Here is a 13,445-nt window from a genome sequence, read left to right on the forward strand (position 1 = left end):
GCTTTCATTGGCAGCAACGTCCGCCCAGCTCTGTCTAAATCAACAAGGCATGTTGGAAAAAAAGTAGCTGTCTGGAGCATGCAACATTCCGATCATTTTGTGCAGTTCCACTAAAATAGAGCTGAGCGTCCCTGTTCCAAAGATATTAAGTGTGATTACGATAATAGAGGACTGCTGATGAAACAATAAACACACAAATAGAAGCCGGTCACCTTTGCAGTCTCTCTTAAGACTAACTAGTTGGAGAAGATTAGGCTCGGAGTTGGATGAGGAGGATAGAGCAAAACCAATCTCCCTTTGTGCAGTTGCACTGAAATGTAGAGACGTTGCCCGTGTGACATTTTAGTACAACTGCACAAAACACTCTTAAGAAAAAAAAAGTGATTTGTGCAGTTCACCAAAAGGTCGCAATAGCAACGAGGTGAAATGGATAGCCTTGTTTGCAAAAAAGAGGTAGAAAGGAAACAATTACTGGCCAATAACAGTTGATGACACATGCGACGACAAAAAAGAAGCATATTCCTTGTCCTAAGGAAAGATAACAACATGGTTGTGTTTGTCTAAAACGGTGTGAGGACGAGATTGCAATATGGAAAGTACGCCGGACGAGCTACGTTTTGGGCAAAGAACTATGGAAGATCCACATGTGGCGACGTGGGAAGACGGGCAGTGGAGCAAGGCCGGAGGGGATACTTGGAGGTCGTCGGGATGTAACTAGGTGAGCGGCGGCGGGAGGAATCTGCGAGTAGGTGGCGTAGGCCCTGTCGCGCCGCAGCTTTGTCAGAGAGAACGGCGTGTACCGCAGATTGGGACGTGTTGCCTCGGCGCCGTCAAACGGAGAAACGATGCACTTCCTCCCTTTCCCCCGGCGGACGGGATGCGGCCGAATCAGTGACCAGTGGTGAGAGAGAGAGAGGCCACCGCACTCCCTTTCCCCCGGCGGATGGGATGCGGCCGGATCAGTGACCAACGGTGAGAGAGAGAGAGGCCACCGCTGTTGGAAATATGCCCTAGAGGCAATAATAAAAGTGTTATTATTATATTTCTTTGTTCATGATAATAGTCTTTTATTCATGCTATAACTGTATTATCCGGAAATCGTAATACACGTGTGAATACATAGACCACAATATGTCCCTAGTGAGCCTCTAGTTGACTAGCTCGTTGTGATCAACAGATAGTCATGGTTTCCTGGCTATGGACATTGGATGTCGTTGATAACGGGATCACATCATTAGGAGAATGATGTGATGGACAAGACCCAATCCTAAGCATAGCACAAAGATCGTGTAGTTCATTTGCTAGAGCTTTGCCAATGTCAAGTATCTCTTCCTTTGACCATGAGAGCGTGTAACTGCTGGATACCGTAGGAGTGCTTTGGGTGTATCAAACGTCACAACGTAACTGGGTGACTATAAAGGTGCACTACAGGTATCTCTGAAAGTATCTATTGTTTTATGCGGATCGAGACTGGGATTTGTCACTCCGTGTAAACGGAGAGGTATCTCTGGGCCCACTCGGTAGGACATCATCATATGCGCAATGTGACCAAGGAGTTGATCACGGGATGATGTGTTACGGAACGAGTAAAGTGACTTGCCGGTAACGAGATTGAACAAGGTATTGGATACCGACGATCGAGTCTCGGGCAAGTAACATACCGATAGACAAAGGGAATTGAATACGGGATTGATTAAGTCCTTGACATCGTGGTTCATCCGATGAGATCATCGTGGAACATGTGGGAGCCATCATGGGTATCCAGATCCCGCTGTTGGTTATTGACCGGAGAACGTCTCGGTCATGTCTACATGTCTCCCGAACCCGTAGGGTCTACACACTTAAGGTTCGATGACGCTAGGGTTATAAAGGAAGCTTGTATGTGGTTACCGAATGTTGTTCGGAGTCCAGGATGAGATCCCGGACGTCACGAGGAGTTCCGGAATGGTCCGGAGGTAAAGATTTATATATGGGAAGTCCTGTTTTGGTCACCGGAAAAGTTTCGGGCGATATCGGTAATGTACCGGGACCACCGGGAGGGTCCCGGGGGTCCACCAAGTGGGGCCACATGCTCCAGAGGCATACATGGGCCAAGTATGAGAGAGCACCAGCCCCTAGGTGGGCTAGGGCGCCTCCCACCATGGCCCATGCGGCTAGAGGGGGAGAAGGGGCAAACCCTAAGGGGATATGGGCCTTAGGGCCCATATTGGTGCGCCTCCCTCTCCCCTCCCCTCTTGGCCGCACCCCAAAACCCATCTAGGGCTGGCCGCCGCCCCTAGGGGGTGGGAAACCCTAAAGGGGGCGCAGCCCCCTTCTCCCCTATATAAATAGAGGCCTGGGGCTGCCCATAAGACATGAGAACTTCTCCTCTCGTTGGTGCAGCCCTGCCTCTCCTCCTCCTCCTCTCCCATGGTGCTTGGCGAAGCCCTGCTGGATTGTCACGCTCCTCCATCACCACCACGCCGTTGTGCTGCTGCTGGATGGAGTCTTCCTCAACCTCTCCCTCTCTCCTTGCTGGATCAAGGCGTGGGAGATGTCACCGGGCTGTACGTGTGTTGAACGCGGAGGTGCCGTGCGTTCGGCACTTGATCATCGGTGATTTGAATCACGACGAGTACGACTTCATCAACCCCGTTCACTTGAACGCTTCCGCTTAGCGATCTACAAGGGTATGTAGATGCACTCTCCTTCCCCTCGTTGCTGGTTTCTCCATAGATAGATCTTGGTGACACGTAGGAAAATTTTGAATTTCTGCTACGTTCCCCAACAGTGGCATCATGAGCTAGGTCTATTGCGTAGATTCTTTGCACGAGTAGAACACAAAGTAGTCGTGGGCATTGATTTTGTTCAATATGCTTACCGTTACTAGTCCAATCTTGTTTCGACGGTATTGTGGGATGAAGCGGCCCGGACCGACCTTACACGTACTCTTACGTGAGACAGGTTCCACCGATTGACATGCACTTGGTGCATAAGGTGGCTAGCGGGTGCCAGTCTCTCCCACTTTAGTCGGAACGGATTCGATGAAAAGGGTCCTTATGAACGGTAAATAGAAATTGGCATATCACGTTGTGGTTTTGCGTAGGTAAGAAACGTTCTTGATAGAAACCCATAGCAGCCACGTAAAACATGCAAACAACAATTAGAGGACGTCTAACTTGTTTTTGCAGGGTATGCTTTGTGATGTGATATGGCCAAGAAGAATGTGATGAATGATATGTGATGTATGAGATTGATCATGTTCTTGTAATAGGATTCACGACTTGCATGTCGATGAGTATGACAACCGGCAGGAGCCATAGGAGTTGTCTTTATTTATTGTATGACCTGCGTGTCATTGAAGAACGCCATGTAAACTACTTTACTTTATTGCTAAACGTGTTAGTCATAGAAGTAGAAGTAGTCGTTGGCGTGACAACTTCATGAAGACACGATGATGGAGATCATGATGATGGAGATCATGGTGTCATGCCGGTGACAAGATGATCATGGAGCCCCGAAGATGAAGATCAAATGAGCTATATGATATTGGCCATATCATGTCACTACTCTATTTCATTGCATGTGATGTTTATCATGTTTATGCATCTTGTTTGCTTAGAACGACGGTAGTAAATAAGATGATCCCTTACAACAATTTCAAGAAGTGTTCTCCCCTAACTGTGCACCATTGCTATAGTTCGTCGCTTCTAAGCACCACGTGATGATCGGGTGTGATGGATTCTTACGTTCACATACAACGGGTGTAAGACAGTTTTACACAGCGAAAACACTTAGGGTTAACTTGACGAGCCTAGCATGTGCAGACATGGCCTCGGAACATGGAGACTGAAAGGTCGAGCATGAGTCGTATAGTAGATACGATCAACATGAAGATGTTCACCGATGATGACTAGTCCGTCTCACGTGATGATCAGACACGGCCTAGTTGACTCGGATCATGTGATCACTTAGATGACCAGAGGGATGTCTATCTAAGTGGGAGTTCATAAGATGAACTTAATTATCCTGAACATAGTCAAAAGGATTTTGCAAATTATGTCGTAGCTCGCGCTTTAGTTCTACTGTTTCAGATATGTTCCTAGAGAAAATATAGTTGAAAGTTGAAAGTAGCGATTATGCGGACAGTAGATAGCTTATGTCCTTAATGCACTGCTCAGTGTGCTGAACCCCAAACGTCGTTTGTGGATGTTTCGAACATCGAACATACACATTTTGATAACTACGTGATAGTTCAGTTAAATGGTTCAAGTAGAGGCACCAAAGACGTTTTCGAAACATCGCGGAACATATGAGATGTTTTGAGGGCTGAAATTGGGATTTCAGGCTCGTGCCCACGTCAAGTGGTATAAGACCTCCGACGATTTTCTTAGCCTGCAAACTAAGGGAGAAAAGCTCAATCGTTGAGCTTGTGCTCAGATTGTTTGAGTGCAACAATCACTTGAATCGAGTGGGAGTTGATCTTCCAGATGAGATAGTGATGTTTCCCCAAAGTCATTGCCACCAAGCTGCTAGAGCTTCGTGATGAACTATAACATATCAAGGATAGAGATGATGATCCTTGAGGTATTCGCGTTGTTTGACATCGCGAAAGTAAAATCAAGAAGGAGCATCAATTGTTGATGGTTGATGAAACCACTAGTTTTAAGAAGGGCAAGGGAAAGAAGGGATACTTCATGAAACGGCAAATCAGCTGCTGCACCAATGAAGAAACCCGAGGTTGAACCCAAACCCGAGACTAAGTGCTTCTGTAATAAGGGGAACAACCACTGGAGCAGGATTACCCTAGATACTTGGTAGATGAGAAGGCTGGCAAGGTCGATAGAAGTATATTGGATATACATTATGTTAATGTGTACTTTACTAGTACTCCTAGTAGCACCAGGGTATTAGATACCGGTTCGGTTGCTAAGTGTTAGTAACTCGAAATAAAAGCTACGGAATGAAACGGAGACTAGCTAAAGGTGAGCTGACGATATGTGTTGGAAGTGTTTCCAAGTTTGATGTGATCTAACATCGCACGCTCCCTCTACCATCAAGATTAGTATTAAACCTGAATAAGTGCTCTTGCACCTAAAGGAATGGTTTATTGAATCTTGATCGTAGGGATACACATTTTCATGCCAAAAGATATAAGATAGTAATGATAGTACCACTTACTTGTGGCACTGCCATGTAAGTCATAATGGTATAAAACGCATGAAGAAGCTCCATGTTGATGGATCTTTGGACTCACTCATTTTTGAAAAGTTTGAGACATGTGAACCATGTCTATTGGTGTATACGCATGAAGAAACTCCATGCAGATGGATCGTTTAGACTCACTTGATTTTGAATCACTTGAGATATGCAAATCATACCACATGGACAAGATGACTGAAAAGCCTCGGTTTCAGTAAAGTGGAACAAGATAGCAACTCGTTGGAAGTAACACATTTTGATGTGTGCAGTCCAATGAGTGCTGAGGCATGCAGTGAATATCGTTATGTTCTTACTTCACAGATGATTTGAGTAGATGTTGAGTATATTTACTTGATGAATCACGAGTCTGAATTATTGAAAGGTTCAAGTAATTTCAGTGTGAAGTTGGAAGATCGTCGTGATAAGAGGATAAAACTATCTATGATATGATCATAGAGATTAATATCTGAGTTACGAGTTTTGGCACACAATTAAGACATTGTGGAAATTGTTTCGCACTTAATACCGCCTGGAACACCATAGTATGATGGTGTGTCCGAACATCATAGTTGCACCCTATTGGATATGGTGCGTACCATGATGTCTCTTATGGAATTACCACTATCGTTCATGGGTTAGGCATTAGAGACAACCACATTCACTTTAAATAGGGACCACGTAATTCCGTTGAGATGACACCGTATGAATTATGGTTTAGAGAAACCTAAGCTGTCATTTCTTAAAAGTTTGGGGCTGCGACGCTTATGTGGAAAAGTTTCAGGCCGATAAGCTCGAACCCAAAGCGGATAAAATGCATCTTCATAGGACACCCAAAACAGTTGGGTATATCTCCTAATTCAGATCTGAAAGCAATATGGATTGTTTCTTGAATCGGGTCCTTTCTCGAGGAAAGGTTTCTCTTGAAAGAGTTGAGTGGGAGGATGGTGGAGACTTGATGAGGTTATTGAACCATCACTTCAACCAGTGTGTAGCAGGGCACAGGAAGTTGTTCCCGTGGCACCTACACCAATTGAAGTGGAAGCTCATGATATTGATCATGAAGTTTCGGATCAAATCACTGCCGTACCTCGTAGGGTGACAAGGATATGTACTACTTCAGAGTGGTACGGTGATCCTGTCTTGGAAGTCATGTTGCTAGACAACAATGAACCTACGAGCTATGGAGAAGCGATGGTGGGCCTGGATTCCGATAAATGGCTCAAGGCCATAAAATCCGAGAGAGGATCCATGTACGAAAACGAAGTGTAGACTTTGGAAGAACTACTTGATGGTCGTAAGGCTGTTAGGTACATATGGATTTTAAAAGGAAGACGGACGATAATGGTAAATGTCACCATTAAGAAATCTCAACTTGTCGTTAAGATGTTTTCTGACAAGTTCAAGGAGTTGACTACGGTGAGACTTTCTCACTCGTAGCGATGCTAAGAGTCTGTTGGAATTATATTAGCGATTACTGCATTATTTATGAAATCTTGTAGATAGGATGTCAAAACATTGTTTCCTCGACGATTTTCTTGAGGAAAGGTTGTATGTGATACAACCGGAAGGTTTTGTCAATCCCGAAAGATGCTAATAAGTATGCAAAGCTCCAGCAATCCTTCTAAGGACTGGAGTGAGCATCTCGGAGTTGGAATGTATGCTTTGATGATGATCAAAGATTTTGGTGTATACAAAGTTTATGAGAAACTTGTATTTCCAAAGAAGTGAGTGGGAGCACTATAGAATTTCTGATGAGTATATGTTGATCAGAAATGATGTAGAATTTCTAGAAAGCATATAGGGTTATTTGAAAGGTGTTTTTCAATAGAAAACCTAGACTAAGCTACTTGAACATTGAGGATCAAGATCTATGAGGATGGATCAAAACGCTTAATGGTACTTTCAAATGAGCACATACCTTGACATGATCTTGAAGGTGTTCAAGATGGACCAGTCAAAGAAGGAGTTCTTGCCTGAGTTGTAAGGTACGAAGTTAAGACTTAAAGCTCGACCACGGCAGAATAGAGAGAAAGGACGAAGGTCGTCCCCTATGCTTAAGACGTAGGCTCTTCAGTATGCTATGCTGTGTACCGCACCTGAAGTGTGCCTTGCCATGAGTCAGTCAAGGGGTACAAGAGTGATCCATGAATAGATCACAGGACAGCGGTCAAAGTTATCCTTAGTAACTAGTGGACTAAGGAATTTTCTCGATTATGGAGGTGGTAAAAGAGTTCGTCGTAAAGGTTACGTCGATGCAAGCTTAACACCTATCTGGATAGCTCTAAGTAGAGATACCGGATACGTACAATCGGGCAACAATTTAGAATAGCTCCAAGTGGAACAGTTATTTGGAATGGCTCCAAATAGAACGTGGTAGCTACATCTAGGAGATGACATAGAGATTTGTAAAGCACACACGGATCTGAAAGGTTCAGACTCGTTGACTAAAACCTCTCTCACAAGCAACATGATCAAACATAAAACTCATTGAGTGTTAATCACATAGTGATGTGAACTAGACTACTGACTCTAGTAAACTCTTGGGTATTAGTCACATGGCGATGTGACCTGTGAGTGTTAATCACATGGCGATGTGAACTAGATTATTGACTCTAGTGCAAGTGGGAGACTGTTGGAAATATGCCCTAGAGGCAATAATAAAAGTGTTATTATTATATTTCTTTGTTCATGATAATAGTCTTTTATTCATGCTATAACTGTATTATCCGGAAATCGTAATACACGTGTGAATACATAGACCACAATATGTCCCTAGTGAGCCTCTAGTTGACTAGCTCGTTGTGATCAACAAATAGTCATGGTTTCCTGGCTATGGACATTGGATGTCGTTGATAACGGGATCACATCATTAGGAGAATGATGTGATGGACAAGACCCAATCCTAAGCATAGCACAAAGATCGTGTAGTTCGTTTGCTAGAGCTTTGCCAATGTCAAGTATCTCTTCCTTTGACCATGAGAGCGTGTAACTGCTGGATACCGTAGGAGTGCTTTGGGTGTATCAAACGTCACAACGTAACTGGGTGACTATAAAGGTGCACTACAGGTATCTCCGAAAGTATCTATTGTTTTATGCGGATCGAGACTAGGATTTGTCACTCCGTGTAAACGGAGAGGTATCTCTTGGCCCACTCGGTAGGACATCATCATATGCGCAATGTGACCAAGGAGTTGATCACGGGATGATGTGTTACGGAACGAGTAAAGTGACTTGCCGGTAACGAGATTGAACAAGGTATTGGATACCGACGATCGAGTCTCGGGCAAGTAACATACCGATAGACAAAGGGAATTGAATATGGGATTGATTAAGTCCTTGACATCGTGGTTCATCCAATGAGATCATCGTGGAACATGTGGGAGCCATCATGGGTATCCAGATCCCGCTGTTGGTTATTGACCGGAGAACGTCTCGGTCATGTCTACATGTCTCCCGAACCCGTAGGGTCTACACACTTAAGGTTTGATGACGCTAGGGTTATAAAGGAAGCTTGTATGTGGTTACTGAATGTTGTTCGGAGTCCCGGATGAGATCCCGGACGTCACGAGGAGTTCCGGAATGGTCCGGAGGTAAAGATTTATATATGGGAAGTCCTGTTTTGGTCACCGGAAAAGTTTCGGGCGATATCGGTAATGTACCGGGACCACCGGGAGGGTCCCGGGGGTCCACCAAGTGGGGCCACATGCTCCAGAGGCATACATGGGCCAAGTATGAGAGAGCACCAGCCCCTAGGTGGGCTAGGGCGCCTCCCACCATGGCCCATGTGGCTAGAGGGGGAGAAGGGGCAAACCCTAAGGGGATATGGGCCTTAGGGCCCATATTGGTGCGCCTCCCTCTCCCCTCCCCTCTTGGCCACACCCCAAAACCCATCTAGGGTTGGCCGCCGCCCCTAGGGGGTGGGAAACCCTAAAGGGGGCGCAGCCCCCTTCTCCCCTATATAAATAGAGGCCTGGGGCTGCCCATAAGACATGAGAACTTCTCCTCTCGTTGGTGCAGCCCTGCCTCTCCTCCTCCTCCTCTCCCATGGTGCTTGGCGAAGCCCTGCTGGATTGTCACGCTCCTCCATCACCACCACGCCATTGTGCTGCTGCTGGATGGAGTCTTCCTCAACCTCTCCCTCTCTCCTTGCTGGATCAAGGCGTGGGAGACGTCACCGGGCTGTACGTGTGTTGAACGCGGAGGTGCCGTGCGTTCGGCACTTGATCATCGGTGATTTGAATCACGACGAGTACGACTTCATCAACCCCGTTCACTTGAACGCTTCCGCTTAGCGATCTACAAGGGTATGTAGATGCACTCTCCTTCCCCTCGTTGTTGGTTTCTCCATAGATAGATCTTGGTGACACGTAGGAAAATTTTGAATTTCTGCTACGTTCCCCAACAACCGCAGCCTTGTGTGAGATACTCTGAAGAGCAACAAACCAGGCAGGTAGGCTCCATTGTATATAGTTGAGCGGACTACCTTTTTGTCCATAAAAATCATTTTATATTCTGTGTACGTGCCATTGAGCGCTATAACTTTATTTAAAAATAACGCGGCAACGCGTCAAGTCGAACTTTGTTTCGTGCATGCGTGGTACACGACCTCTCTAGGTAAACAACCGCCACAGGCGTTCAAATTAGCACGTGGGCTGCCATTTCGTAAAGAAATGAGCTCCACCGTGTACCCATGCGGGTGTGGCTGGGCACGAAGCATGAGTACGTGCACGGTGCACCTATTCTCTTTTTGTATGTGTACACCACCTACGTGGGGTTGTGTGAGAGAGATAAAAACCTAGAGAGATATAGTGTGTGTGGGTTCTTGAGAGTTTTTTTTTGGGGGGGGGGTCAATCAAAAAATGTAACGTATGCAAGGTGTGTGAAATAGAGTCCTAGATATAACATATATATAGAGGGGGCGATCCACGAGAAGAGAGTAGAGGTATCATCGGCTTGAGGTGTCCATAGAATCGAAGAGAGGGATGATGTGTGTGTGTGCGCGCGCGTGATCGATAAAGAGTGCTATCGAATTTTTGTGTGCCCACGTCAAAGATATAGAGTGGCTGGCCAACAGGAATGTGAGAGGGGACATGTGCAGTTTGTCTCTGTGGCATGGATACCTACCTGCAGCGCTCGACTATCGGTGTGTGGTGGGGGAAGAGGGAGACCCGATTAACTATAGAGGTACAATGGATGGTATATGTGTGTAGGAGGAGAAAGGCCTACCTCATGTAAAAAGGAGATCGATCTACCTCATCTATTAAGGGAGATCGATCGGCATCCATGCATATGTGCAGGAGAGGAATAAGGTTGGGAGAGAGATAGAGCTAGAGTGTTGGAGGGGGTGGTAGTGGAGTTGCTTCTAACAAATGGTGGGATAGGCTTGCTAGACAAACGGAGGGCACACCCGCAATATCAATAATAGAGGAGATGGCTGCTTGTTGTTGTCTGTGAACGTGCGTGTGAGAGACGGGTCAGGAGGCATGCACGAATGATGAGGGGGACGATATGGCTGTGGTAAGCACACGTGACTACATAGGAAGATCAATCGCCCTTTGTTAGAGAAAGGAGAGACATAACTTGTGAGGTACGTCGATCGATGGGGGGGATAGTTAAAGTCGATCTAGGTATATGTTGGGAGATCGATCATTACGGTATACATGCATGTGTGTGTTAGAAGCAAATGAGGCACGAGGAGAAGGATAGAGAGAGAGAGGGATGCATCTAGGAGGTGGTACGAGAGGCATACTATATCGGGGGGGAAGGAGTGTGCGAGTACGAGATCGATGAAAAGAGTAGTGGGAGTGAGGCATGGATGGTGACAAGAGAAGAGGTGAAGCTTGTGTTTGTGCTAGGCACACCTGGCTAGAGAGGCATATCGATCGATGTGTGCCGTAAAGAAGGAGCTGGGGGGCCTAAACACACCGTGGGTGAATGACCTAAAGTGAAAAGACGAATTTGCGCGATGGAGCTAGAGAATGCTGAGGGAAGGTGAGAGGGATGCGGGCGTGTGCATGCACGAGAGAAAGTTAGCGCTAGCTACAAAGATAAGAGGATTGTGTGGGTGTAAAAGACGAATAGAGATTATACTTCATTATAAAAAGCAAATTCAGATATTTGAAGAATTTATCATAGTGTTTTAAACCGACGCATGTGTGAATATATATAACGGTGATACACATGGTGTGGTTATGAACATGTTATACTACATATAATATATTTTATCTCTACTCTTATAAAAAAACGGAGTTGTTGAGGATGGTGTGCCTGCCATCCTGCAATATAGGTCGTCCGATTTATATCTGGCAGATAGGAAGGAAACTATGGCAAGGTTGAAAAAAGATACCCACACCCCTCTCCATATTTGCAAATTAGGCCCCTTGATCATGTTGATGTTCTGTGGAACGCATGGGCATCTTGCTAGTACTACGTATAATACATAAAACATTGATTATAATTTGGGCTAGTGTGTGGCATTTGCAGCTCAGGTCTGAATACTTGTCATAATGTAGGGGGCGGAGCACTATACTTTGTGTGATAAACACAGTGTACGTATGGAACATGGTTTAGATTATGAATATATAGTTAGTACATCAAATGTACTATTATTTGGAATCAACATCAAGTGTATTCAAAAAATAGAATTCAAGTTCATGTAGTACACATAGTTCATATCTATCTCTATAGTAATCGTGTGGTGTGTTATTAAGGTAATACACAAATGATGGTTGAAGTTGGCAACAATCATGATTGTAGATTCTTATTGAAATAGATAAACGAATTCAAATTTAGTTCGAATTGCAGCGGCAGTATAGACATTTGGAATGCACTAAAATGTTGGTATGAGTAGGTTACATGCATTATACAGCAAGCGAAAAAATTTAATCGGACATAACATGGATTCATACTCCCTCCTTCCATCTATATAGGGCGTAATGAAAATTTTAAGACCGCCTTTGACTATTGACAAGATTAATAGTACATGACATGCACAATGTGAAAATTATATCATTGAAAGAACCTTTCACAGACGAATTTAACAGTGTGCTTTGTGTAAGTTGCATGTCATATATTATTGCTCTAATATTTGGTCAAAGTTAGCATCAAAAAACGCATTAGGCCCTATATGGTTGGAAGGAGGGAGTAGCTTTGAATAGCATTTGTATAGTAAAACGAGGCAAGACTCTCTCTTTGTGTGGTGTGATAGTTTTATTTTTTTGTTTTCTTTTTGGTTGAGGGAAGTGCGAATTGATTTGGTACGTACAAGTACAATATTACTACACGTTAGGCTTGTCCCTAAAATTCAACCTGCGCCTTGTTATATCCCGAAAATTCAGATACGTGCTCCCAAAACTGGCACCTTCACAACCCGTGCCTTGCTATCCCAAAATTACAATGCGCGTGAAAACTCCCTCCAGCTGCCAAATCCCGACACGTGAAATCCCCCTTCTAACCCTGAGCCGAAAGGGCTGCTACTTCAAATCGGTGGGGGTACTTTTGTAACACACCCTACATTTTGGACAAGCGCGTCCCTAAGTCATGCTTCACCCACCCCCATCGCCCCCTTTTTGCCATTCGAAATCCTAGGCCGCCATAACCTCTCCGCTCCAGCCGCGAAACCCCACCCTCCTCCGTCCGCCACCTCACCGCTGCCCAGCCGGAGCCTCTTCCCCGATGACGTCGTCCACCGCAACAGCTCGACGTCCCTCGTCCACCTCCCCGGATGAGGATCCGCTGTCCATATCGTCGTCCTACCGATTCAGCCGCCCCGTCCTCCACCTCCTAGGAGCTGCTCCAACGATCGCCTCGTCTATCGCGGCTGCTCCATCCCCACAGCGCCGCCTCAACTTGCTCCACCGGAACCTCAACATCCTCACTGACTCCTCGGACGAAGCCGAGGCCTACTCGGCGCCACCAAAGAGGTTGTACACTCATCATATCACACCTTCTCCTTAACTCGACCTCCCGGCGCCGACGGTGCTCCATCCCGCACCCCCATGGAGCGGCTACCTTGAAGCCGGCGCCACGAGCGACATCTCCATGGCGGCTCTCCCGCAGTGCAAGGCCCCTTCGGCGGCGGCGACCATACCAGCCGGATCTGCTGCTGCTGCTCCGGCTCTCGCTCGCTCACTCACGCTGCTGCTGCTGCTGCTCCGGCTCTCGCTCGATCGCTCGCTCGCCCAGCTGCTGTTGCTGCTCTCCCCCTCGCTTGTGCTGCTGCTCTGCTCCGATTAAGCCACACTTCAGTCGACTGAATCGACTTT

This window comes from Triticum dicoccoides, chromosome 7B, assembly GCF_002162155.2.
Source record: "Triticum dicoccoides isolate Atlit2015 ecotype Zavitan chromosome 7B, WEW_v2.0, whole genome shotgun sequence".
Taxonomy (NCBI): domain Eukaryota; kingdom Viridiplantae; phylum Streptophyta; class Magnoliopsida; order Poales; family Poaceae; genus Triticum; species Triticum dicoccoides.